Source organism: Callospermophilus lateralis, unplaced genomic scaffold, assembly GCF_048772815.1.
Source record: "Callospermophilus lateralis isolate mCalLat2 unplaced genomic scaffold, mCalLat2.hap1 Scaffold_349, whole genome shotgun sequence".
NCBI lineage: Eukaryota > Metazoa > Chordata > Mammalia > Rodentia > Sciuridae > Callospermophilus > Callospermophilus lateralis.
Genome location: NW_027513993.1, coordinates 1339581 through 1364940, shown reverse-complemented (window position 1 = coordinate 1364940; position 25360 = coordinate 1339581). Strand labels below are relative to the sequence as shown.

Genomic DNA, 25360 nt, shown 5'->3' with positions numbered 1-25360 from the left:
GAAAAGTATGCACTAGCATTATCCACAAAGAGAGTCAACATAACTTAGTAATGAATCCCCTCTAAGGGTCCAGTTCATCGGGGATAATTTGCTGATTGTTTAGGAAGTAGAACACCATGCCACCTAGAAGTATGGTAAAAACCCATGTCGGAAGACTGTGGCTCAGCGGGAGAATGCTCATCTAGTATGTGTGAGGCCCTGGGTTCCATCCTCAGCACCACATAATAAAAAAATAAAGGTACTGTGTCCAACTACAACTAAAAAATAAACACAAAAACAACAACAACAACAAAAAAAACCCGTGCCTGAGAGGAACCCCCCAGGGAAGCTTGAGGAGCAAGGATGGTATCATCTGCTCACATGCTCAGCCTCTGTGGCTCACTGGCAGATTTGTTTCATTCAGGGAACGCTGTGGATGAGCCAAGCTCCAACAGGTAGGGATGCTCCTGTGCTCTGCCCAAAAACCCCCATGCATAAAGTGCCAGTGTTAGAGTAGATTTCAGGTAAATAAAACCCAACCATCTAAAACCACAGATCTAATCATTAAAATATTTTATTTTCTAAAAAGGTATTTTCAAAGTTTCACACGATTATTCCCTTACACACGAGCACACCACCGAGGTGTGACACAATCAATGATGGAAGAGTCAAAGATCCGTATGAGCCAAGAGGATTCCCAGTTCATCACAAGCCTCAATCACAACCTTGTCAGCAGCGGAACCAGAAGGGGCTGCAATGTATGCCACACCACTCTGAAGGAAAAATTGGTATTGATTTTCAAAACCAGTTTATGCAAAAAACAAAATCCCCCTCCACAGAGCGTAAGCCAATGAAATCTCATTCATACAGGCCAAAGAACAGCATTTGGATGATTCACACATCAAATGATGAAGTCAAATAATCCTCTAGGTAGTACTGGTTTATATCACATATCATATGTAACTCCAAGAAATTTAAAAATCAGAAGCAGGACTTTGGAAATCATTTCTACATGATGCTCAATCCAATGCAAATGCACAATTCCTACTTACCCTTTTAGCTCTGTCAACATTATCCCTGAAAGGGAAGAAGGCATCGGAGCTGAGCGAAACCTCCTTTAGTTTGTCCACCCACTCTTTCTTCTCTGCCTCAGTTAGTAACTCAGGGACTTCCTCGAATAGCGCCTGCCACTTCAGCAAATCTTCACCCTGGTGGGAGTGAGGACAAGTTAGTCCAACACCATCTTTAGTTCTAACTGAAGAAGAGCAAAGCAACAAGGACAGAAACGCACTTGGGCATTTTAATGACACAACTAGACATATTTTAAGGAGTTCTTTGATGTTTTTAAAAACATTTTCATTAAGGAAGAAAAGTGATTCTAAGTTTACCAAATATAGACTATATCATTTTTACTTTCTAAATCAGTTTATTCCAAATATTTGCTCTCAAATCTCTTAAGTTAAACCCACTACTTTTTATCCCTGTACTAAAGCAAATAGAAATTCATTTGCCAAAGGGTTTCCAAAGCAATCCTCCATATCTAATCTACGAAACAGGTAACAGTCTAGCACTACATTTCCACACAATTTTAGACTCAGGTATAAAGTCAGATATAGACAAATCAAAACACCATTCACGTTGCTTAAATGTTTGTATTAACCCCAAATTTATTAGTCCCCAATACAGTGGTACTAAGAAGTGGGACCATTATGCCATGAAGGCAGTCATGAATTAGTACCTTGTGAAATGGCTTCAGGGGGCAAGTCCACCTCTTTCGTCTGTGAGGACACAGTATCTGTCCCACCACTGCCAGCGATGCACCAAAAGGTGTCATCACTGAAGCACAGATTAGCCCTCACAAGACACCAAGTCTGTCAGCAATTTAACATTAGAATTCTCAACACCCAAAACTATAAGAAGTAAGTTTCTATGGTATAAATTAGCCAGTCTGTGATAACATTGTAGCAGCACAGACATGACAGTTATTCAAATTTTAAAGAGTACTTCCGTTTTGACATTAGCATATTTTTCTTCTTATTCCTACATAAAGATTCTTCCAGGACTGTTAGTAGGTGTTTGCTGGGTAATAGCAAACTGAAAATTCCAAGTATCAAAGTGAAAAAGAAGAGTGTTTTAAGTACTTGGGGCACAGTGTGCAACCTCACTCTTCAATGACACTTGAATTGCTTCCTGGTCCTGAATGGACACTTTAGCATAGTCAATTCACCCATTCAAAAGAACACCTGGTTTTTGATTACCAGATCCATTTTCTATCCGATATTTTGTTAAGCACTTGCTGTGTCCAGAAACTCGGCTAAAATCCTTTCCTCTGGCAGGCTACCTGATGTTTGCAATTTAAAACCTCCCACATGCCTTCTTCAAAACAGAAGGCATTAAAAAACAGGAAAGACAACAAAACTATATGGAGCTGTTAATGCTGCTTGTTAGAAAGGTGCTGGGACAAGAAGAAAGCCACTAGTTACCTGCTATCAGGTAATTGTATTTATTGCTGGATACACACCTATCATGCAGGAAGCCTCATGCTCAGCACCTCACGATGGATGAAAAACAATCCTGGTCATGAAAAGCTTGTACACAAAGGAAGTACAATCATCCAGAGTTAAACAAGTGGTTATAACTTAAAAAACAAACAAACAAACAAAAAAAACAGTAGCTCTGGGGTTTCAAAAAAGGATAAAAAACAATGAAGTGAGCCAAGAACAGCACACCTGCAATCCCAGAACCTCTGGAAGCTGAGACAGGAGATACTTAGTGAGACCCTGTCTCAAAATAAAAAACAAAAGGGACTGGTGTGAGGGGAGGGGGGATAAAACAGGTAAGAGGGAGTACAAAAAATTGGTAAAAAGCTTCAGTTGTAAACAATACAGAATTTCAAGAAAAATGTCTTCTCTCTAGTGATGAAATTGAAGTCTATTACACATAAAAGGGTAAACAACAGTCTGATCAGAACCCAATGACAATCCTTTTACCTCGCCAACAGTGCCAGTCACATACTGATCGATGGCATTGGAAATTTCTGCTCTCTTCATGCCTGTTTTAAATTTCATTGAGAGCACTTGTGGATGGTGTCTAAGCCACCAATAGTTCGCTTTATCCCCTGCCAGGCGTGTACAGTGTATCCGCGACTGCTGTCCTGCTCCGATGCCGACAACCTGGGAAGATACACATTAAAATGAGTACCTAGTGAAACAAACCTTACTTCTCAAAGGATGTCAGCAGTGAAGCAATCATTCTACATGGCCTTACTGGATTTTATCAGAATCTGAGTCCAAGACATCAAGAGCCACACCTTCCAAAATTGTTACCAGAGACTGGCAATCTTAACCTCTGGCAACCACTAAAGGATCTTTTAGGTCACATGCTAATTATATTCTCTTGCTTATACCCTCCCCTGAATTTATGGACCAAATAATTTAACAAATGTCAAGAGCCAAGCTGAAGACACTCTGAAAAGAAAGGGCTCCCCATAGAGCTGAAGCTACAGCAAAATCAAGTTCACCCTCGAGTTAGGAGAGATCTTAATGATAAACCAGTTCAATCTTGCATTCTGTGGTTTGGATGCAGGGAAGTTTATTTTAATAGTAAGAAATGTTCTCCTATTCAGGCTTGAACTGTGTCTGCTATTATGATCATCTAGCCCTAAGTAACAGATCTTTCCTACACAGAGGTTATGCCAATAGAGAGATATTTTACAAAAGTCAAAGGGCATTATATTTCTTAACTACTATTATAAGGGCATCTATGACATTATAAAAACTGTTACATTTACACTCCTGATAACTCTGATAATGTGACTAATATTAAAGATTCACATTCACAAATAGAGGCTGTGTCCTCACTGGCCTTGTTATGGGAAGAGCTTCTTAGCTCTTGCACCTCCTGGTGAGAGATTACGGGTTTCTGTCATCATCATGATATTCACTGACATGTTCTGGATGCTCCAACATTTATTATGTATTAATCTCTTTCAAGCATTCATGTGTTTTTGTTTCTCTCAGAGAAGTACCCACTTCCCAGATAACTTTACAACCTGTTGCTTCCAAACCAGGCTTTTACCAGGGACCCCCCCTGACTACCCCCAAAACATTCCTAAAAGGGAAACTCAGACTGCTTGCCCATGTTGCCCCCTCTCAGCCCCAAGCAGCCAGAGTGGTCATGGTCCACTTCCCCTTGTAGGAGTAAAGGGTTCCCTAACCAAAAGGGAGACTGTGGTAGTTGGGGGGTGAGGGGCAAAAGGACAGTCAGCTTCAGTAATGGATGATTGGGTCAGGAAAATGAGGGCTGATTCAGAAGGAAATAATACCTCCAAAGCACTTTCCCTTCCCCCAATCTGTTGACAAGGTTATCTGCCACTAGGGAACTGTTCCTCCCTTCAAGGAGATGTTAGTGAGCAGCCCCTAGAGGCTTCATTCAGGCCCTCAGATCACTCCACATTTTGGGTCATTTAGGCAGGATGGGAAGACAGGGCATGAGAACAAGGCAAATCTAAAATCTATAAAGGGCAGGACATCCCTACTCCCTCGGGCAGCAACTTGGCCCCCCTCCTCTGTAGAAGAGTCTGTCTCTCTCTCTCTGTTCGATCCTTTAAAAATAAATAAATAAGAAATGTTCAACACAGATGCTCTTCAACTTATAGTGGGCTTATATCCCAATAAACCCTCAGGAAGCTGAAAAGATCTTAAGCCAAAAATGCAGAGGCTGAGGCAGAAGGATTCCAAGTTTGAGACCAGCCTCAGCAACTTAGCAAGACTCTCTCTCAGAAATAAAAATTAAAAAGAAACTGGGGGTATAAAGTGGTTAAGCAGCCCTGGATTCATGCCCCTGTACCAAAACAACAACAACAACAACAAGAACAAAGTAAGCCCCTAAGTACACCTACCCTACTGAAAACCATGGCACAGCATGGCTACCTCACACTCTCAGAAGACTTACATTAGCTATAATGTGCAACATCATATACCTGAAGCCTATTCTATACTGAAGTACTGAATATCTTAGTTTGTATTGAGAGTGAAAAACAGAATGGTAATCTGGGCATGCTTAACACCCTCATCAAGCCCCCAAATCCTAAATGTCTGGGACCATCTGCATCTTGACTAGGGCAGTGGTCACACAATGGTACACCTTGGGAAAACTGGTCTAACTACATTTTAAAAGGATTGAGTTTTACTGTGTACAGATCACACCCCAATAGACCTGATTTTAAAAGCGTGGAGGAACTCCTCTCTAGAAGTGTTTCTATACAACAGATTTGAAGGAAGATATTATAAAAGGCTGAGGATATCACTCCGTGGCAGAGCGCTTGCCTTGTATATGTAAGACCCTGGGTTTCGTCCCCATTACTGCAAAAACAAACAAACAAACAAAAATAAGAATGTGAAAATACCCAGAAAGCTGCAAAAAATAGAGCCTGCAGGGTCCCAGACCTTCCTTCCTCTCCACTGGAAGTATTACAGTGGGGGAAGGGAAGTGAAGGAACCAGATTTTCAACAGCTCACTGATCCAACACATTCCAGGCAAGAAGCACCACAACTAATTTTATTACTTGGTTCCAAAACTCCTTCTTAATCATCATTAGTTTTAACAGTCTACACCAAGGCGCGGAGTAAATACTGACAAATCCAGAAGAAAAAAAACTTGGCAAGCGTTCCCTTTCAAGCTGTCCAGTACCAGAGGCAGATGGATATTTGAATATCATTTTGTAAAACAACAGTTCCCCTGAGGTGAATCTGATAGCCTGGTTACCTGCTCGTTCTTGGCATAGCACACGGAGTTAGACTGAGTGTACTTGACAGCAACGGTGGCCACGATGAGGTCTCTGAGGGCAGACTCCAGCACCTGAGACAAACACAGGATGGAGAAGTCACATCAGGCTTTTAGAACTTAATGTTAAGCTTCTTCCATGCCAGTTAAAGTAACAGACCTTTAATGTAGTTATGCCACTCAAATGGCAGAGTGAAATTAATTGTCCTGGCTATCCACTACCATGTTTTACTAAAAGGATCAACTATTTAACATATTCATGGCAGAACTTGGCACAAGCCCAAGGTGTCACAGATGTAAACTAATGCCATTTTGTGGCAACTCTGGATTAAGCTCATGTACATCATGTGAGATATGAAATACTGCACTCCCAAACTGACGAATGATATCTTCTTGACAAGAATACCTTTCACTCTCTGAAGACATGGTAAAATTTATGTTGAGGAATATGGTTGAGATTAATTTTCACAGCTATTACAGACCTTTGTGGTGCAACAGCCAAAGCTGTTCCAGGAAAATCAAATAGGATCCTTTTCTGCTTTGCTGAGAATATGGTGAGCAGAACTATCCGCCCTAATACAACAATATGTACCACAGTCAAAAATGCCACCATCTTTAATAGAAAGAGTGAACATGAACTGAAAAAAAGGACAGTGATCCACACTGGTAGGCTAAGTGGACACAAGATATGGCTGCAGCTTACTGAAATGTTAGTGACTGAAAAATGGAGAGTTTGATTTCACCAAAGTCACAGATTCTCTTTTGTGAAAGACCATTAAGAAGATGAAAAGAAAAACTAAAAACTCGGAGAAAGTACCTGCAAACTATATAACTGGTTAAGAACTGTAAAATATTAAAAAAATTTTCAAAGTAACAAAAACAATAAGCCAATTTGATTAGAAAATGGGCAAATGATACAAAAGACATTTTGCCAAAAAGGTATACAGATGGTAAATGAGCACATAAAAAAACGTTTAACATCATGAGTTATCAGGAAATGTACATTAAACTTAAAGTCAGTGGTAAAAAGTGACACCAAAAGTTGGTAGAAGCTGAATCATTCATCTGTTGTGGGTAGGAAGGTGAAATGGTATAGTCACTCTGAGAAATGCTTGGCCTGTTTTTAAAAACTAAACCTACAATTACCATGCCACAAAGAAATTAACCAACAAAATGAAAATTAAGTGTACGGGAAACCCAGCACACAAGCGTACAACGAATGAAAATTATACAAAGGGAAAACAGATTAACAGTTGTCCAAGGTTAAGGAGGGGTGGATGCAGCAGGAAAGTGAGTCTGGCTACAGAGGAGCAGCAGGAGGGACCCTGGTGGTAATGGCAATGTTCTGTATCTCAACTTTATGGCTATAGGTCTGGACTACATGTAGTTCTGCAAGAAGTTATCACTAGGGCAAAGGGGACAAAAGGGACATAGGAACGCTTACAACCACGTGTGGACCTACAATTTTGTTTTTAAATCTCAAAATTAAAAATTTGATTAAAAACATTTTTAGAATTTATAAAAGATTTATTATTCTAAGATTACTAATGTTATATGTACTTTCTTATCTCTATCTGCTATCTGAGTCACCAACTACAAATTTGATTCTTTAGGTTCCAGGAAAGATTAATAATGAGAGCCAGCCACCGAGGTGTCTACCTTCAAATATAAAACTGCTTTTCTGAGTTAGAGCCAGGAATATGAGGAAATGAGAAAAAGTGGTAAGAGTGAGAGAATCTAATAAACTGAAGCACTTCAAAAAAAATGGGAAAAGAGAAAATAATTCAAACATGTTCAATATTACTACACACTCATTCCACTGTCCAGCTATTGCAGGACTGAACCTGTTCCAGATTTAGTAATAAAAACTAATGATTTTGAAGCACAAATGTTAACAAAATTTGCTGTAAAATAAGAGGGACAGAGGAATCAGAATATAAAGAAAAATGAAACTATCACTCTCATCCTTAAATTTCCAAATTTCTACTAAGAATACTTTGGAAAAAGAAAAAAATGGTTAAGAAATTAAGATCATACCCTCCACCCTTATAAAAAATACTCAGACACAAAACCTATCAAAAATTGCTGAATTATTAATCAGTCCAATACATCTGGACCTATAAAAAAAAACCCAAAACTTGAAAAAGTGACACTCTCAACAGGAACAACTGCCAACATAACTACCATGGAATCTAGGTCCATACCCACTCAATGTTTTAAAAAATACATTGGATTAGGATACAAGCACTTGCCTAGCATGCAGGACGCCCTGGGTTCCATTCCCAGCATTGCAAAATAAATAAATTTCTTCAAAAAAATTAACCAACCAGGTCAATAAAGTGATTCAAATTAAAAAAAAATGTGATCCTCTAATGCTAATGCAAAATACTGTTTCTATGTGGAAATTTCAGAACCTCACAGACCTGATAAAGAATGAACTCCCAAGGGCTCAAAGATATCCCTATGTACAATGTCTACATGTTTCTTTGCATTGAAGCAATGCTAATAATAAAAGGAAAAAATATACATTAAATCAATAAAGAAAAACAAGAAAGATATCTTATTCACCCCATGCTTAATAGACAGAACTATCCTGATAAACACTTTAAAGCTTATTTTCATTCTAGGTGCAACTTCTTGAATGAGAACTTCTTTTTCTTCCTTAGTAAATAAACCGCTTGCAAAAAGACCAGTTCTTTTCCAGGAATGACAAAAAGATGGACCCAGAGCTCAGACAACAGCAAATACTGACAGGAAAGATTCTAGAGACTGGAGCAGGAAAATATAAGCCTGACAACCTATGGTTTCCCCTCAAGGCACTTTCCAATAAGCTGGGCATAGATGCTGCCAACTTCAGAGCTAAGGACACACTTGGAGTCCAGAGGAGAGGATACTAATGGATGCCCATGGCTTCTGCAGAGCACAGCTGACCCATCAACAGACCAGTCCTCACAAACTGAAGCCCACATTCCAATCAGCTCAACTCTTGACTGACACCTTTTACTTGCCTGCCAGAAGTATAACTTGGCCTTCTGGAGCAAAATGCCACCATCGAGACCCTCAAAATCTCTCTCCAGGTTTTCATACCAAATCAAACCAGAAAACAAAGCAGTGGTACCTTTAAAGCACTAGAAAAGCCAGGCACTGTGGTACACACATACTGAGGATCCCAGCAACTCAGGAGGCTGAGGGACAAGGACCCCCAAGTTCTAGGCTTGCCTCAGCAACTTAGTGAGACCTTCTCTCAAAGTAAAACAATAATATAAAAAGGCCTGGGAATCTAACTCAGTGGCAAATCATCCCTACATTCAATTTTTTAATAACACAAAAATAAAGAAAGAAAACAAATCACTGGAAAAAAAGCAGTACACACAATTTTAGATACAGAAAAATATCCTTCCAAATTGAAAGCCAAATAAAGATTTTTAGTGTCCAGGGGGTGTAGTTCTGGGTTCAATTCCCATCACCAAAAAAAGAGAAAAACTTATTTCATGGGCTAGGGTTGTGGTTTAGTGGTAGAGTGCTCACCTAGCATGCATGAGGCCCTGGGTTTGATCCTTAGCACCACATAAAAATAAAATAAAGATACTGTTTCCACCTAAAACTAATATTGAAAAAGAAGTTATTTCAGAAAATAAAAAATAGTTCATCCACTTTCCTAATGTGTACGCTGGGCAATATTTTTTTGGTGGGGGGTACTAGAAATTGCACTCGGGCAATTCCACTGAGCTACATTCCTAGTCCTCACTAAGTTAATGAAGTTGTCTTTGAACTTGGAATCCTCCCACCTCAGCCTTCCAAGTTGTTAGAATTACAGGTGCATGTCACTTAGCATGCTCACTTAAGCACATTTTCAAACTGAACCTAATGTCACAATTATGTGATATTTACAAGAGATGACAGACATTGCCCCTAGTGCCCTGAGATTAAATGAGATAAAATACATAAGCCTCCCCAAATCACCATTACCCTAATACATTCCTCCTTCAAAGAAACAAGCCGTACAAGTATACAAACTATCTACACAATGACACTGATCACAGCACTGAGAACAAGCACTGAGAAGCAACCTAAATATCCATCTCAGTACAAAGATTATATCCATTTGCATATAGTTGCAGATATGGCCCTTAATGTTAATTTATAAATGCTAAAAACAGACCTACTAAAGTTACTAGCATTCAGTTGAGATATTTTCAAACTTACCTCTTTATTCTTGGTAACAACATTACTAAATAATGACTTGTCGATGACACCACTATTTCTCTTCTGGCTTAAACGAAGACCAAAGAGAGTTCGAACTTCATTCTCATCTGGTTTGTAAGACTGATCCATCTAAGACATAAATTTAAAAAGTTAAAAGTATTAGGTCCACATTTTTAAATTTTTGCATTTCATTTATGTTTAAAAGATTTCATCCTACATAAAATTACATTCATTTTCCTAATGCAAACATGAGATTGTTTTAATATAGATATAATACTACACCCAGGCATCAATATTTTGTTCCAAAATGTTTAGGTATTAAGTTACAACTTATATACAATATATGAAAAGTAATTATTCCAAAATGGATGGGAGACCAATAGAATAAAGAAAGGGCACAGGGAGAGAGAAAAGGAGAGTGGGAGGAGGAAAGGAGAAGTACTAGGGAACAAAACTGACCAAATTATATTGTTATATTATGTGCACATACAAATGTTAATGAAATCATTATTTTGCATAACTGTACAGCACCAATTAAAAAAGTGTGGGGAATATATAAATAAGAAAAAAAAATTAAAATAAAACCAATTATTCCAGGAAGCGTATGTGCTCAGTTACATTAACTACTATAGCAAAAATATTACATTCTAAGCAGGCACAGTGGCACATGCCTGCAATCCCGGTGGCTCAGGAGGCTGAGGCACAACCAACTCAGTCAGACCCGGTATCTGAATAAAATACAAAATAGGGCTGGGGATGTGGCTCAGTGGTCGAGTACCCTTGAGTTAAATCCCCAGTAACCAAGGGGGCGGGGAATTACATTCTAGTTTTTCTTTCTTTCTAAAAATCTATTACAAAATACCTAGCTAACATTGGAATTAGAAGTTAAGTTGGAGAAAATAGAACTGGCATTCTGGAAGGGAATTTGTTATTTACTGTGATCTTCTCTCAAATTTTGAACCCTTTGTAAAGGGAGTTGAGCATCCTTGAACTGAAACCAATCCCCCTAAGATACTCAGGAACAATAAACTGTACACTTAGCAACTTCCAGCATGTAAAGTTGGGAATTCTACAGATTTTCTAATAAGACCTTGTGGGAAATTGTATTATGAGTTTTTACTTTCATAGGCTGATCATACTGATACAGAAGAATTCATAAAATCAGTAAGGAAAGACCTCAAGAACCTCACAGAAAAACAGATAGAAAATAGTTTATTAAAAAAAGTAAAAATACTCTTAAATATGAAGACAGTTACTCCAAACATAATGAGAAATTTAAACTGCAATGAGATGCTACATTCACCTATCTGTGAAGAGGAAAAAGTTAAAAACATACAATGTTGTCGATATACTGAGAAAACAGGCACTCTTACAATGCCCATTAGCACATTAAATTGGTTATACAGCAAAGCTCAAAAGGCTGAAGCAGGAGGATTGCAAGTTCAAAGCCAGCCTCAGCAACTTAGCAAAGCTTTAAGGAGTGTAGTGAAACTATCTCAAAATAAAAAATAAAAAGGGCTGCAGATATGGCTTAGTGGTAAGCACCCCTAAGTTCAATCAAAAAAATAAACATATGAATTGGTTGTGTGACCTCTAAGAGGGGTAGGATCTATCAGAATCATCAATATATACAGCCTGTGATTCAGTCCTATTTCAACTTCTAGGACTTTTTCAAGTTATTCACTGAAGAGGTGTGTGCAGAGGTGACTGGTGACTAGCTAGTAAGTTAAGATGTATAGAATGGGAAAAACTCCTAACTCAGAAGCAGGGTATACCTGTCTCAGTAAGAAAACAGAAAAAAAGAAATGCAAGTGCTATTGTTTGATAAATATGTATATGCTATTTCAAGAAAGATAGCAAGAAAGTTACTTCTTAAAAAAGAAAATAGAATAGCAGAAAAGGATGAGGAGATTTTCTCATGCAACAACACACCCTTTGAACAGGAAACCACATCAAATTCTTAAAAAAAATCATGAATAGAAAGGGAGTTATATCCTTACCAAAGGAAGTTATATCCTTACCTTAAACCCCCAAATTAATAAGAAACTGCAGAATTAAGGATAAAGATGTCACAGTGGAGAGGGATAAATTAAGGTGTCTGCATAAAGGAAAGATTAAACAAGGGGAAAGAGAAACACAAAATAAGAGCAAATAAATGTTTCCAACTAATTTCACTAACACTAACCTGGAGAACACAGTAGTTTCCATTTTTCTTTTTACAAAGTATTTTCAAGGCTTCTTCTTCGTATCCTGGGGCAACAATACCATCAGACACCTAGAAGTACATTAAATGTTAGTTTCTATATTTAAAAAAAAATGACTGAAAAGTCTAGCAAAAATTATTTGTCTTAAATATTATAGCATTTACAAGTTTCTACCAACAGATAATGCTGATACTAAAATTCTTTAAACTTTATTTTAATAGAATTATTTTCTACAACTGACCCTATCTCCTTGCTTTTCTTGTAATTTTGTTGTTGTTGTTGGCTAGTTTTCTTCAGTTTTAACTAAGAACATGAGGGTTTGCTCTACTACATATACCACAGGAAGAAAACCCAATTCTTATTATTCTTTTCACAAGGTGATGTTCTGCACTAGGTGACACAGGTTCTAGCCCAGGCTCTGTCAGGACCTGGTTCAAGAGCATCAGGTAAAGCCTGCTCTTCCACAGCAAGACAAACAGACCAGATGCAACCAGAGATATAACATTTTCCTTTTCTGTTTCCCCAACACCAATGGCAACATCACCTTTATTGAATGTTTGTTAGGTATTCAAATCAATTTATATTTTTGCCAATTATGGTCTCTTTCAGGATCTCCAAAGGTATTTCATTATTTCATTAGCAACCAAGATGGCCCGGCTCTGCAGAAACAGCAACTTCGGCAATAATACTCACTAGAGAACTTAAAAGAATTACATATATAAAGAAAAACTACCCAAACATCAGATATCCATTTAAAATCAATTTACTACATCTAAAAATTAGAAAAATAAGCATTCATGCACTACATAAAATATATGAACATTCTACATGATATACTTCGCTAATTTATAGCAGGTACAAATATAAATACTATATAGGTTATAGCTTCAAAAAACACTATGAATGAATAATTCTTTACTCAGTTACACACAGATCAAAATACATGAATGTCCACTTACTTCTCTGGAGATAATTTTTGCAGTTGGGACATCACAAACATCAGATAATGCAACAAAATCACCAAAAGAAGACATCCTATCATCCCCTGTAAATAAAAATAAAAATAAGGTATTCACTCAAACTCGAACAGAAAATGACATTTAAACCATGCCTATATGATCATATAAAAATCCGTTTTTCTTATTGTTTACATAAGACAATTAACAGATCCATCAATGTCATTTAACTGAAGCAATCAGCAAGCTTTCATCAATTTTACCTTCTAGAATGGCACTGAACAATTTTTCTGTGAAGGGCCAGACAGTAAACATTCTTTAAGCTTTGCATTTAGTGGTCTCTATTGCAACTACTCAGATCTGCAGCTGGAGTTCAAAATCAGCCACTAAAAATACACAAAAATGCATGTGGCCGGGATCTAATCAAACATTATAAATATAGGAAACAGGCTGGATTCAGTCTGAAGGTTATAGTTTGTTGACTCTGCTATAGATGATAAACTACAATAGGTTTCTCAATAATCTTTTATACAATTACAATGAAATCCATGTTAATAAACTCAAGAATTAGATATTTCTGAAGTATATAAAACAATATAGTTTTATAGTTAAAGTAATATATAGTTTTATCATATAATAATCAAAATGCATTCAATGTCAAATTATATGTACAAAATTCCATTTATCACATTAAAATCTAACATAATTTTATGAACAAGTTTGTTCCAAGGTACTCATACTCATTCTTAAGTATTAATAAAAACAAATATAACTTGAAATTTTATACTGAAACAACGACATCACTATTTTATTCTGTTTAAGATAAAATATTGCTTTTTCTCCCCCCAAAATAAAAATCCTATTATTCTCACCTCTTGCTATTGCATATGCAGTTGATATGGGTGTAAGGGTTTTATACATGTCATAGACCATGCAGACTTTGGTCTCATCTTCACTGAGTGGAATTCCAATCGCAGCTCCTATAGCAAAAACCACAAAATAATCAATAAACTTAAAGCCTCAAGTTGCTAGTAGTCAACTCCTAAATCAAGACTCTTTTAAATGTCTAGTCTATGCAGCACATTTTTTACCACCTGTGCCAAATAAAATCCTACTTATCCACAAAATTGAACACCAAAAATAGAGTTGCTGGGGGAACCAAGGCAGCAGGAGGGTAGGGTTGGGGCTTTAATCTCCTCTCTAGCCTCTGCAAACAGAGTCACTGAAACTTGATAGCACCCAGTGTATAGGAAGCTGGGCTACTTCCTTATTGACTGTTTCTGTTTTGCTTGGTAACACACACCAATTATTTCTTCCCTGCTCCTATTGCTTTAACAAGTAATAAATACTGAGAAATAATTATATGTTGTACTGTCAGCAAAGTTGGTGATATGTGTGTGTATCCATATGTATATTCTTAATTCTATAACATATGTGCGTGTGTGTGTGTGTGTGTGTGTATATATATATATATATATATATATATATATATATGTATGTATATATATGTATATATGAATTAGGGTTTAAATTCAGAAGCAAAAGGGTATCTCATACATGGCTATAAAAAGTTGTAGTAATGCAGGCCTGTAATCCCAGCAATTTGTGAGACTAAGGCAGGAGGATTGCAAGTTCCAGGACAGCCTTAGCATCTTAGTAAGACTCTGTCTCAAAATAACATTTAAGTAAAAGGGTTGGGGATGTAGCCCAGTGGTAGAGTGCCCCTGGGTTCAATCCCCAGTATTGGGGCAGGGGGGCGGGGGGAGCAACAGATGAAGTGTCATAAGAACAACTTCTTCATCTTTTATTAAGATTCATTTTTAAACATAGAAAAACATTTGACTGATAAAATCATGCTTACACAGCAAAAAAGGCCTGATTTTCCTATCTCATAATACAGTCAAATAATTATATGTGTTATCGTATTTTATGATATTATTATATTGATACTATTATCACTAGACTCACTGAAACCTTCACAGAACACCTAGATTCACATTACAGCGTGTCAAGTATACAAAAGCATATAAAAGGATTTTAAAGGAAACACATGGTGAGCAGCTCCAGAGCATTCAGGAACACAGTGCTTTACCTGCTGGGCCGCGGCTGGAATGTCTAAAGCTTCTCTGAGTTCCTTCACCAGTTGCCATGCATTCAAATCATCACACAGGTTTATGAATCCAGGCACTCCGTTGAGCACTGTATACAACACACACACACACACACACACACACACACACACACACACTTTACAGTCCTTAAAAAATAAAACTTATCAAGTCTACACAAATGTTTCAAGTAAAGTACAATTAAGAGCAAGGAGACACTAACATATAGGAACTTGACAAAGAAAAACAAAGCAGCTGAGCGTGAACTCATACACAGGTGCTAGGCACACACACTGCTGGAGGACCAGATCCAGCCAGACTAGACATCAATCAACAATAGAGTTTCAGGTACAGGAGGAATCGGGACAAGACTGGAAATCAGTCAGAGATCCATGTAAATTCAGAATTGAGATAATTGTTGTAATTATAGATAAAGAGTACATATTGACAATTTTACAATTTGTCAATTGAAAAAATTATACTACAAGCTAAAGCAAGAGGTGCGGGTGGGAGGAAAGGAGAATTAGGAAGAGCCTGCAACTTCAGAGTCTAGCATTAACTATTTTCCTACCTTTGGCATGAGCTAGCATCTCTCATGAATAAACATAAGATGTGCACATAAGCAAACAGTGAGCCAGCACTAACTAAAAACAAATCTGCATGATTTCATTTCCCACATGTTATCTTGAATAGTAGAGACTTTTTGAAAAAAGTAAAAACCTTGCACAAAATGTTTGCTAACTGCCTACCACATTAGTGGCTTCTCAGGCACTTGGGATACATCAGTGAATAAAGGACCCCTTCTTACCTCTCCCCCATATCATTGTCTTCAGTAAGCTAATGAGGGAGGCAAAAAAACTAAGCAATGAAAGGAAACAAGCTATTAAGCCATGAAAAGACATGGATGAACTTAAATGCCCATGGCATTTTTTAGTATTTTTTAGGGAGCGGGGTGAGGACACTGCAGAGAAAATAGATCTGGGCAGGTGCTTGAAGAGGAAAGGCTGAAAGGGGTTTCAAGCAGGTGTGACATCATCTGCTGCACATTTTTAAGATTCTCTGTTGTTGAAACAAGAAGGCCAAGAAAGAAAGCAGAGATTAGTTAAGACAGTCGTGTCTGTTATGGAGTTAATGGAGACATGAGTATTGTTAGACACATAATGTACCTGAGGTAGAATAAAAACAGATAGTGAAAGAATGTGAAGGGGAAGGAGAAGAGCATTTTAAGTTAACAGACATCTTATCCTGCTCCCCTTCACCTCTCCCCAAGCTGTTGAGGCCAACAAAGAAAGCTGACAGGAAGGCCTGCTCCTTCCCACCAGCAAAGATGCCAGCCGGTGGGCTCTGGGCGTGCCCTTGTATTGTGAACAAGGCTGTTCTTGCTCTATCAGTGCTTGGTCTCCGAAGCTGCCACACTTATAATTCTCTCTGCCTGTTCTCCACTCTCCCTAACCAAGGACTTGTTCCAACAGTCCACATCAAGAACAAACACTGAAAACCCTCTTTTCACTCTAGAAACCAATGGAAATCCTAATTTGTTTGAAGAATTATGTATCATTATTTCCAAACCTCAAATTTGTGTTCTGGCCCACTTCAAATGGATTCTAAAGCTATCATTCCAAGGAAACTGCTCCTTCCTCTATTCTAAAGCATTCCACCTCATCGAAATGTGTAGGTTTTCCTCCACTGGTCCCTCCACTGCTTTGCTACCAAGTGGAGAAGCACCCCAAGGCTTGGTCTTGATCCTCCCCTGTGAAACCCAGGCATCCCATCCTATCCCACATCTTTACAACTATCCATCCACATACGAAGGACATTCTAATCTGCATCTCCAACTTGACCTCTTTGCTACCCCAGATTTCTTCAACATTTCACAAGTCCAACTGGTATCCCAATTTTGGATAGTTGCAAGAGGTATTATATAATTTATCTTATTTTCTAAATGTGACTCATATCAGTACAATGCAGAGAAAGTCACACAAGTATCCATACACAGCACAGTCACACAACACTAAGCTTTACCTGTGATGGGAAGCCAGGGCTTCAGTGTGTAGAGCTGGGCAGGAGTCTGATGAGGGTTCATTCCATACCTCAAGGGCATCTGAGACACTCCTTTACTGTACTGCTTCCTGAAGTAATCTGAAATTGCTTCATCATATTGTGCTGTGTGAGTAAATGCCTACAAAAGGTGTAAGCTTTGTGAGACACTAGCAGCAGGGATAAGAGAGTTTTAGGCACACAGCAAACTGCATACCTGGTTCCTGTGCAAGAGACAAACATGACACAAACAACGAATAACTCTACAAATGATCCCTTCCTGTTGTCTTTCATTCTTTTTGGTAGATTCTATTTTTAACAAAAGGATAGCAGTTCCAAACAAAGCCTTGTTAGGTGATATATCTAAGCAAGAACTGAATAAATTTGGTTGGCAAACACTGTACTCGATAAACATCACTTTTTTGGGGGTATCAGAGATTGAACCAAGGGGTCTTAACCACTAAGTCATATCCTTAGCCCTGTTTATTTTCCATTTTGAGACAGGGTCTCACTAAGTTGCTTAGGGCCTCATTAAATTATTGAGGCTACCCTGGAACTTGCCATCAATCCTCCTGACTTAGCCTCCCAAGTCACTGGGATCACAGGCTTGCACCACCATGCCTGGCTCAGATGTAACTTTAGTGCATCCCCCACCTTCAAGGCCAACTGGCGTCTCGTCTCCAAAGAGGTGTCCTTACTATCGGAGCTCTGCATCTCTGTGGACACTGTCACATAGTCCTCTGGTTCACACACAACTGTCACTCAAGCATGATTTTTGGCTGCGGCCCTCAGTAAGGTCACTCCACCTTTCAAGAACAACAACAAAAAAATATCTTTATACTCACTGTACACAAAATTCTCTTTAATTCTTGACTTAAAAAGGAAAACAAATAAGGAAAAAAATACCTAAATAAAACTCCATACCACAAATAGATAATAAAACAGAAAAGTTATAATTATCCCAGAAGATAATCTTGGAGAAGTAACTATCTTTGTTTCACTAATAATGGAAAGAAAATCTCATTAGAATTCAAATAATCCCTTCCTCAGTCAGTCCTCAAAATGGTTTCTCTAACTTACCAATATCAATTTGCTCAACAGCCTCCTCAACAGTTACATCTGGAGAAGCCACTGTCTTCACAAAGGGGTACAGATTACAGGCAACAACTCTAGAAAGGAGAGAAGCGAGCGTCACTGAAGACTCAGCTTATGTGGTTTACAGCTTATCTAGGAAGAGGTCAGTACTAGAAACGTGATCAAAGCCAAAAAGATCTAAATTACAAACTGTGAGCCTGACATTCAGAGTTCTAAAAAGTTCTAAAAAGTTGTGCTAAAAGGTCTACTTGTCCAGCTGGTCACACAGTGGTCCCTCCAAGGAACCACTTGGGTAACCTCATCAGGCCATCAGAAACTTAAAACACTTCAACAGAAATGGAAAACACCAAACTACAAATAACACCCTCATTTTAGACTGTGATCACTTTTATCTAGGATGTTCAAATTTAGATTTACTTACCAATGGACTGTTCACGATGATGAAAAACAATAGAACATTCTAAAGGTGAAATACTTGTTTTGCCTTCAGAGTGGTCACAAAAATGATGTTAACAGGAAGGCCAAAAGAATAACTTAAAATGCAGAAATAATTTTAAAATGACTAATGAAGTAGACTTCCACTCTCTGGACTTCAAATTCCTGTGGGCAGGCTCCTGAGTCAAACATGTTTAAGTAGTGAAAATGATCAAAAACTCTGGGAAAATAGGAGATTGAATCCCCCAGTTCATTCTATTAAGTCTATTTCCTGATACCAAACCAGGTAAACGTGTCCCAAGAAAACTACAGACCACTACCTCTTATATATGTTGACACAAAAAATCCTAACAAACTGAATCCACAAAAATAGAAAAAAATTATACATCATGGCAAGCTGAGTTTATCCCAATAATGTGGAGTTGGGGTAAGTTTAAAAAAAAAAAAGAGTTAAGGGCTGGCGCTGTAGCTCAGTGGTAGAGCACTTGCCTTACACTGTGAGGTACTGGGTTTGATCTTCAGCATCACATAAAAATAAATAAAGATATTGTGTCCAGCTACAACTAAAAAATATTCTTAAAACAGAAAAAACAGTTAATATAATGCTAACAGAATAAAGAAAAAAAATCTGATCATCTCAATAGATGCACAAAAAAAGCACCTGGCAAGCCAGGAGCAGTGTGCATACCTGTAATCCCAGAAGCTCAGGAGGATGAGGCAGGAGAATTTAGAGTTCAAAGCCAATCTCAACAACTTAGCCAGAACTGTCTCAAAAAAAAAAAATGACAAGGGGATGTGGCTCATTGGTTAAGTGCTCCTGAGCTCGAGCCCCAATACTTAAAAAGAAAAGCCTTTCTTATCATTAATATTCAAAATTGTGCTAGAGGTTTCCGTCAGGAAAACTCACCAAAAAAAAAGGCATCCTCAGAATTAGAAAAAAAAAAGTGAAGTTATCCCCACACACAGATGCCATGATGTTTTATATATACAGAAAATCCCAAGAAACTCACAAGAAAACCTACTAGCACCAATAAAAAAAAATGCATGGAGGTTGCAGGATATACGATTAATAGACAAAAAGCAACTGTATACATTAGCAAGGACCAATCAGAAACTGAAATTCAAAAAACAAACCTACTTACAATAGCATCAAAAAGAATAAAAATATTTAAGAATAAATTTAACATATAAAACTTGCATACTGAAAGGTACAAAATAATGATGAAACAAAGTGAAGAAAAACAGAAATGAATGAAAAGACATCCCATGTTCATGGGTTGGAAGACTTAATATACTCCTGAAATGGCAACATTTCCCAAATCACCTATTGATTGATTGAACACAATCCCATTACAACTACCTTTTTTTTGTAGAAATGGACAAGTGTTCCTAAAAAACTATGTGGAAATGCAAGTGTCCCTGAATGGGCAATCATTTTTTTTTCTTTCTAGAACTGGGGATTGAACCTGCAAGTGCTCTAAACTGTATCTCTAGCCTGGTTTCATTTATTTATTTATTTATTTGAGACAGGAACTGGCTGAATTGCCCAAGGCTGGAGTGGAACTTGCAGTCCTCTTCCCTTAGCATCTTGAGTCTCTGGGATTACAGGTGTGGGCCACTACACAGAGCCCAAAATAATCTTGAGAAAAAAAAACAAAGTTGGAAAACTCAGCTGCTTATTTCAAAACATAAGACAGAGCTACAGTAGTGAAGTAGTGTTGGCATAATGGAACATAGAAACACAGCAGACCAAGCCCACCCAATGACGATTTAAAAAATCTATTCAACAAATAATGCAGGACAACTGGACAGTCACATGCAAAAAAGTAAAGCTGAACCCCTACCTCACACCTATGTATAAAAATTAATTTAAAATGAATCAATGACCTAAGTTTATACCTAAACTAAAAACCCTGTAAAGAAAATATACAGGGGCTGAAATGTGAAAAGTCAAAGGTTGAGTGTAGGGTTGTTTTCTCTCATATGTGAAAGGTAAAGAGGAAAAAGAAAAAGAAAGGTGAGGGGATCTCAGGAAAACTGAAGAGGTATTAGTAGAGGAAAGGAACCGGGGGAAGAGAGGAGGGGAGAGAAAGATGGACTCTGCAAGGCTTACAGTGAAGGAAAAATAGAGTGAAGAACATCAGGTTTGGCATATTCTTTGTCTTTGTTTCTTGATGTGTTAAAAGTTCAACTTCAGATTTTTACCTTATAAGATTAAAATCAAGTCTGGCCATGTCAGCATTATCTTCTGGGATATTACGAGCCAGGATTCCTAATTCAACAAAGTTAAAGAAAGATTAAGTTCAGAAAACAAGAAGGTACTTAATTTAATGAAGTCCCATCAATCAAGTTAAATCCTTTAATGCTCTTAATTATATAAAGACAAAATGCAGTTTAAGAGTTATTGAGCAAAAAATAATAGTGAGTATATTTAAAAATCTCTTGGATCAGTACCTAATATACGGTTCTTGAGTAACAAATGTAAAAATTGCAAAACAAATTTTATACCAATAGTGTCAAATCCATCACAGTCCAGGTGCTCCCTAAGTCAACGGCTTTTCTGATGATCATTAGCCTTCCAGTTTTTGTTTGCCCAATTTTACTGCAACTGACAAGGTAGCAATATACTATTTATTACCATTTTTGTTTATTTGCAATTAACTGTGTCAGGCAAATGAATAAAGCACTCCAAGAAATATCCTTTAAAAATCAGGTATTTTGGGGGCTGGGGTTGTAACTCAGTGGTACAGCATTTGCCTAGCATGTGTGAAGCACTGGGTTCTATCCTCAACACCCCATAAGAATAAATAAATAAAATAAAGATCCATCTACAACTAAAAAAATATTTAAAAAAAATCAGGTATCTTCTGATTTTAAAAGTCTATACTTTATACTATAAAAACTAAATATTTTCAGTAACTCCAATAGGAAGTACAACACTCTAAATTTGTAGTTACTAAGACAAGAGTAAGAGCAAGCAAAAGTAAATAATCTGAATTAATAATGTAATAAGGTAAGGCAGATTTTAAACAGGTTCTAATGCAGTATGAAATTTGACAGTTGATGTGACAAAACCAATATAATCTAACAAGCAGTAATTTTTTTTCAGCTTATGACTTGCTTTCTTTCTCCTTTTTTCTATAAAGTTTTAAATATTCTTGTAAACCATTGATTGTTTTAAACTGAAAATATCACTTACCTGCATGGACTGCAGTATGCAAGGTTTTCACAGGCCCCCCTAACATTTCAGGAAATCCAGTTATCTCAGAGACATCTCTGAAACACATAAACAGAATATTAGGACTATTTCTGAACTGTCAATAATCCAAACAGCTCCCATCAAGTCTATTGTTCTCATTTCAAGAGATTTTTTTTCACAGCCTGAATTGAACAAAAAAATTATTCCAGTGTCCTAAGTTTCTCACACTATTCGACTTCTTATTTTTTGGTACCAAAGATTGATTCCAGAGGTGCTTAACCACTGAGCTATATTCCTAGTTCTCCCTGAACTTTTTAAAATTTTTAGACAGGGTCTCACTAATCTACTTAGGGTTTTGCTAAATTGCTGAGGCTGGCTTTGAACCTCTGATTCTCCTGCCTCAACCTCTGGAGTCACTGGGATTCCAGGAGTGCACCACCTTGGCCAGGTACATTTCATTTCTTACATAAAATTCTATTAACTTTCCAAATAAATGTTATTCTATTTTCTAACTGAAGTATGTTTGGGGAAAACCAGTATACTAAAGCACTAATTTTACATTTTTTTCAGGAATCCAGAAATTGAATCATAAACCATACTAATTAAATATTAAGAAATAGATTCAACCTGAGAAGCAATTTGGCAGTATCTAATAAGAAGCATTAAAAATATTCTTATCTCAGAAATTAACCAAGTAGAAATAAGAATTGAGTTTTATGATTAAAAAAGCATAAAAGTGGCATATCAAACAAGTGGAAAAAGAAACCTGTTCTGAAAAGTGAGGTAAGGCCTGACGTGGCAAGACATGCCCAAAATCCCAGCTACTCTGGAAACTGACACAAGAGGATCGCAAAGTCAAGGCCAGCCTCAGCAACTTATAGAGGTTCTCAGCAACTTAGTGAGACTCTATCTCAAAAAAAATTAAAATATGATAGGACTGGAATGAAGCTCAGGAATAGTGTACCTCTGGGTTCAACTCCTCATACCATAAAAAAGGGGGAAAAGAAGCAGTGTGGGTGTTATACAAAACGTCATTAAATACTATGTAAATATTAAAACTACATAGAAAAATGATAACAGAGATCACAAAATATAAAGGGCAATTTTAAAATATTAACCCACATCAGTCAAGCTGACCTCCAGAAAGCTACACACAAAAACATTCTCTGGCAAATTATAAGTTGTAATGATGTGGGAAAAGGCCCATAATATATATGAGCAAGGGGGAAAAAAAGCAAGAAGCAAAACTGTATCTTCTGTGTAAGCTATGAAGTAAAGTAAATGCTTATAAAAACACTGGAAGAAAGACATTAACATGTTGAGAATTATAAGCCCTTTTACTATCTTCTTTATAGATTTCCACACTTTAAAAAATTTTCTGCAATCAGCATATATGGCATTTATAGGAAGAAAAAATAAAATTTTAGAACAGCAAATTCTGAAAATAGGATACAGATTTCCTGAGTACACTACACAGGAATAACTTTAGTAAATAAAATTCAGTTCTTCCAACTAAAGATTATCACTTAAAACAGAGATAGCAGATTTATCCCCAGGCCCACCGGCCCATAGCGGTGCGGTCCCCAGGCCCACCGGCCCGCGCCCACCCTCCGCAGCCCACCCTCCGCAGCCGCGTGCTCCGCGCCCGTGCGCCCCCCTCCCGGGCCCCCTGCCCCATGCACCGCACACACTAGTCCACACCCCCCCCAGCCCAGCGGTAGGTGTAGTGCAGTCTGCGCTGGGCCGCAGTGCGGCTGCGCGCACTGGGCTGCTCCGGGGCTGGCCGGGCAGCGGCGGGGGCGGGGCCGGGAGCGAGCGGCGGCGGCGGTGGCGTGGGGAGTGGCGTGGAGCGGAGCCTGGGGCTGCAGCAGCGTGGGGACCTCGGAATAGAAAGCCCCGGGGACAAGGAAGGAAGGCCGGGCCGCCAAGTCTCCAAGCGGCCGTTCTCCTCGGATCTGGGTGAGCCTGCCCCAACACCTCGTCTTCAGACGTCCCCCTCCTCACCCCCCAGCCCCGGGCGCTGACGGGAGGAGGCGGCGGGGGGCTGAGGGGCGCCGCCATGCCTCTGCCGCGGTGAAGCGCCCGGCCGTGAGGAGCCACTCGGTCTCCCCGGTGATGTCGCCCAGGCGGCAGGCGAAAGCGACTTACTGGAGCCCTGGGGTATAGGCCTAGCTTATCCAGCTTCCTTCCTCCTCCTCCTCCTCCACCCCTCCCCCCCTTCGTCCTCCCCTCCCCCTCTCTTCCCTCACCCTTCCCTGGGCCGCCATCTTCCCTCCTTTCCTCTCCCCCACCCCTCCCCCCTCCCCCTCCACCCCCCTCCACCCCTCCCCCTCCCCCTCCACCCCTCCCCCCTCCACCCCTCCCCCTCCCCCTCCACCCCTCCACCCCCTCCACCCCTCCACCCCCTCCACCCCCTTTCGTCCTCCCCTCCCCCTCTCTTCCCTCACCCTTCCCCGAGCCGCCATCTTCCCTCCTTTCCTCTCCCCCACCCCTACAGCAGCGATGGCAGAGGAACAACAACAGCCGCCACCACAGCAGCCTGATGCCCATCAGCAGCTTCCCCCCAGCGCCCCCAACTCGGGGGTGGCTCTGCCAGCCCTTGTGCCCAGGCTGCCAGGGACAGAGGCCAACGCGCTGCAACACAAGGTCAAGAACTCCATCTGGTAAGAGGATCCTCCATCGCTGGGGTGAAAAAGCCCAGGCACATATAAATAAATATAGGTCTATCAACAACTGAAAAATATTAAAAAAGAAAAATCTTTCATGTCCCTTTCGGCCAGTTCCTACCCATCCCAAGCAACCACTGATTTGATGTTTTTGCTATCTAAATCATATTTAGATTGGTTTTGCCACTTCTACAATGTTATAAAAGTAGAATGATACAGGATATCTTTTGTGTCTGGTTTCTTTTATTGAAAAGACCCACTAAGTTGTGTTTGTTAGTAGTTTTTCTTTTTGTAGCTAAATGGTAGTATTGCATTGTGCTGATAAACCATTTATTTATCCATTTAGGTGTGTCTAGGCATTAAGATTATTTTATGGATTTGACTATTTTGAATAAAGCTCTATAAATAGTTCTGTGTAATTCTGTTTGTGTTCATTTCTTCTGGGTAAATACTGTGAGTAGAATTTCTAGGTCATATTGTAGAAGTATGTTTAACTTCCTGAAAACGTGCCAAAGAATTTTCCAAATATATGAGAGTTCTAGTTGCTCTACAGTCTATCATTTTGTACTCATTGGTGTGTTATATTTAGTTCCATCATAGTAATATTTTGGTACCTCTGTTCTTTTTGATTAATCAAATAGTTTTTGTATTCAGTTTTAATCCTTCTAATGGATTTTTAGTTATACTTGCT

General features: G+C 38.6%; 1 pseudogene; it reads right to left on the bottom strand.

Moving 5' to 3' along the window:
- Nucleotides 1-632: 632 nt before the first annotated feature.
- On the bottom strand, nucleotides 633-24468 carry LOC143640588 (bifunctional purine biosynthesis protein ATIC-like; annotated as a pseudogene).
- Between the last annotated feature and the right edge of the window lie 892 nt (nucleotides 24469-25360).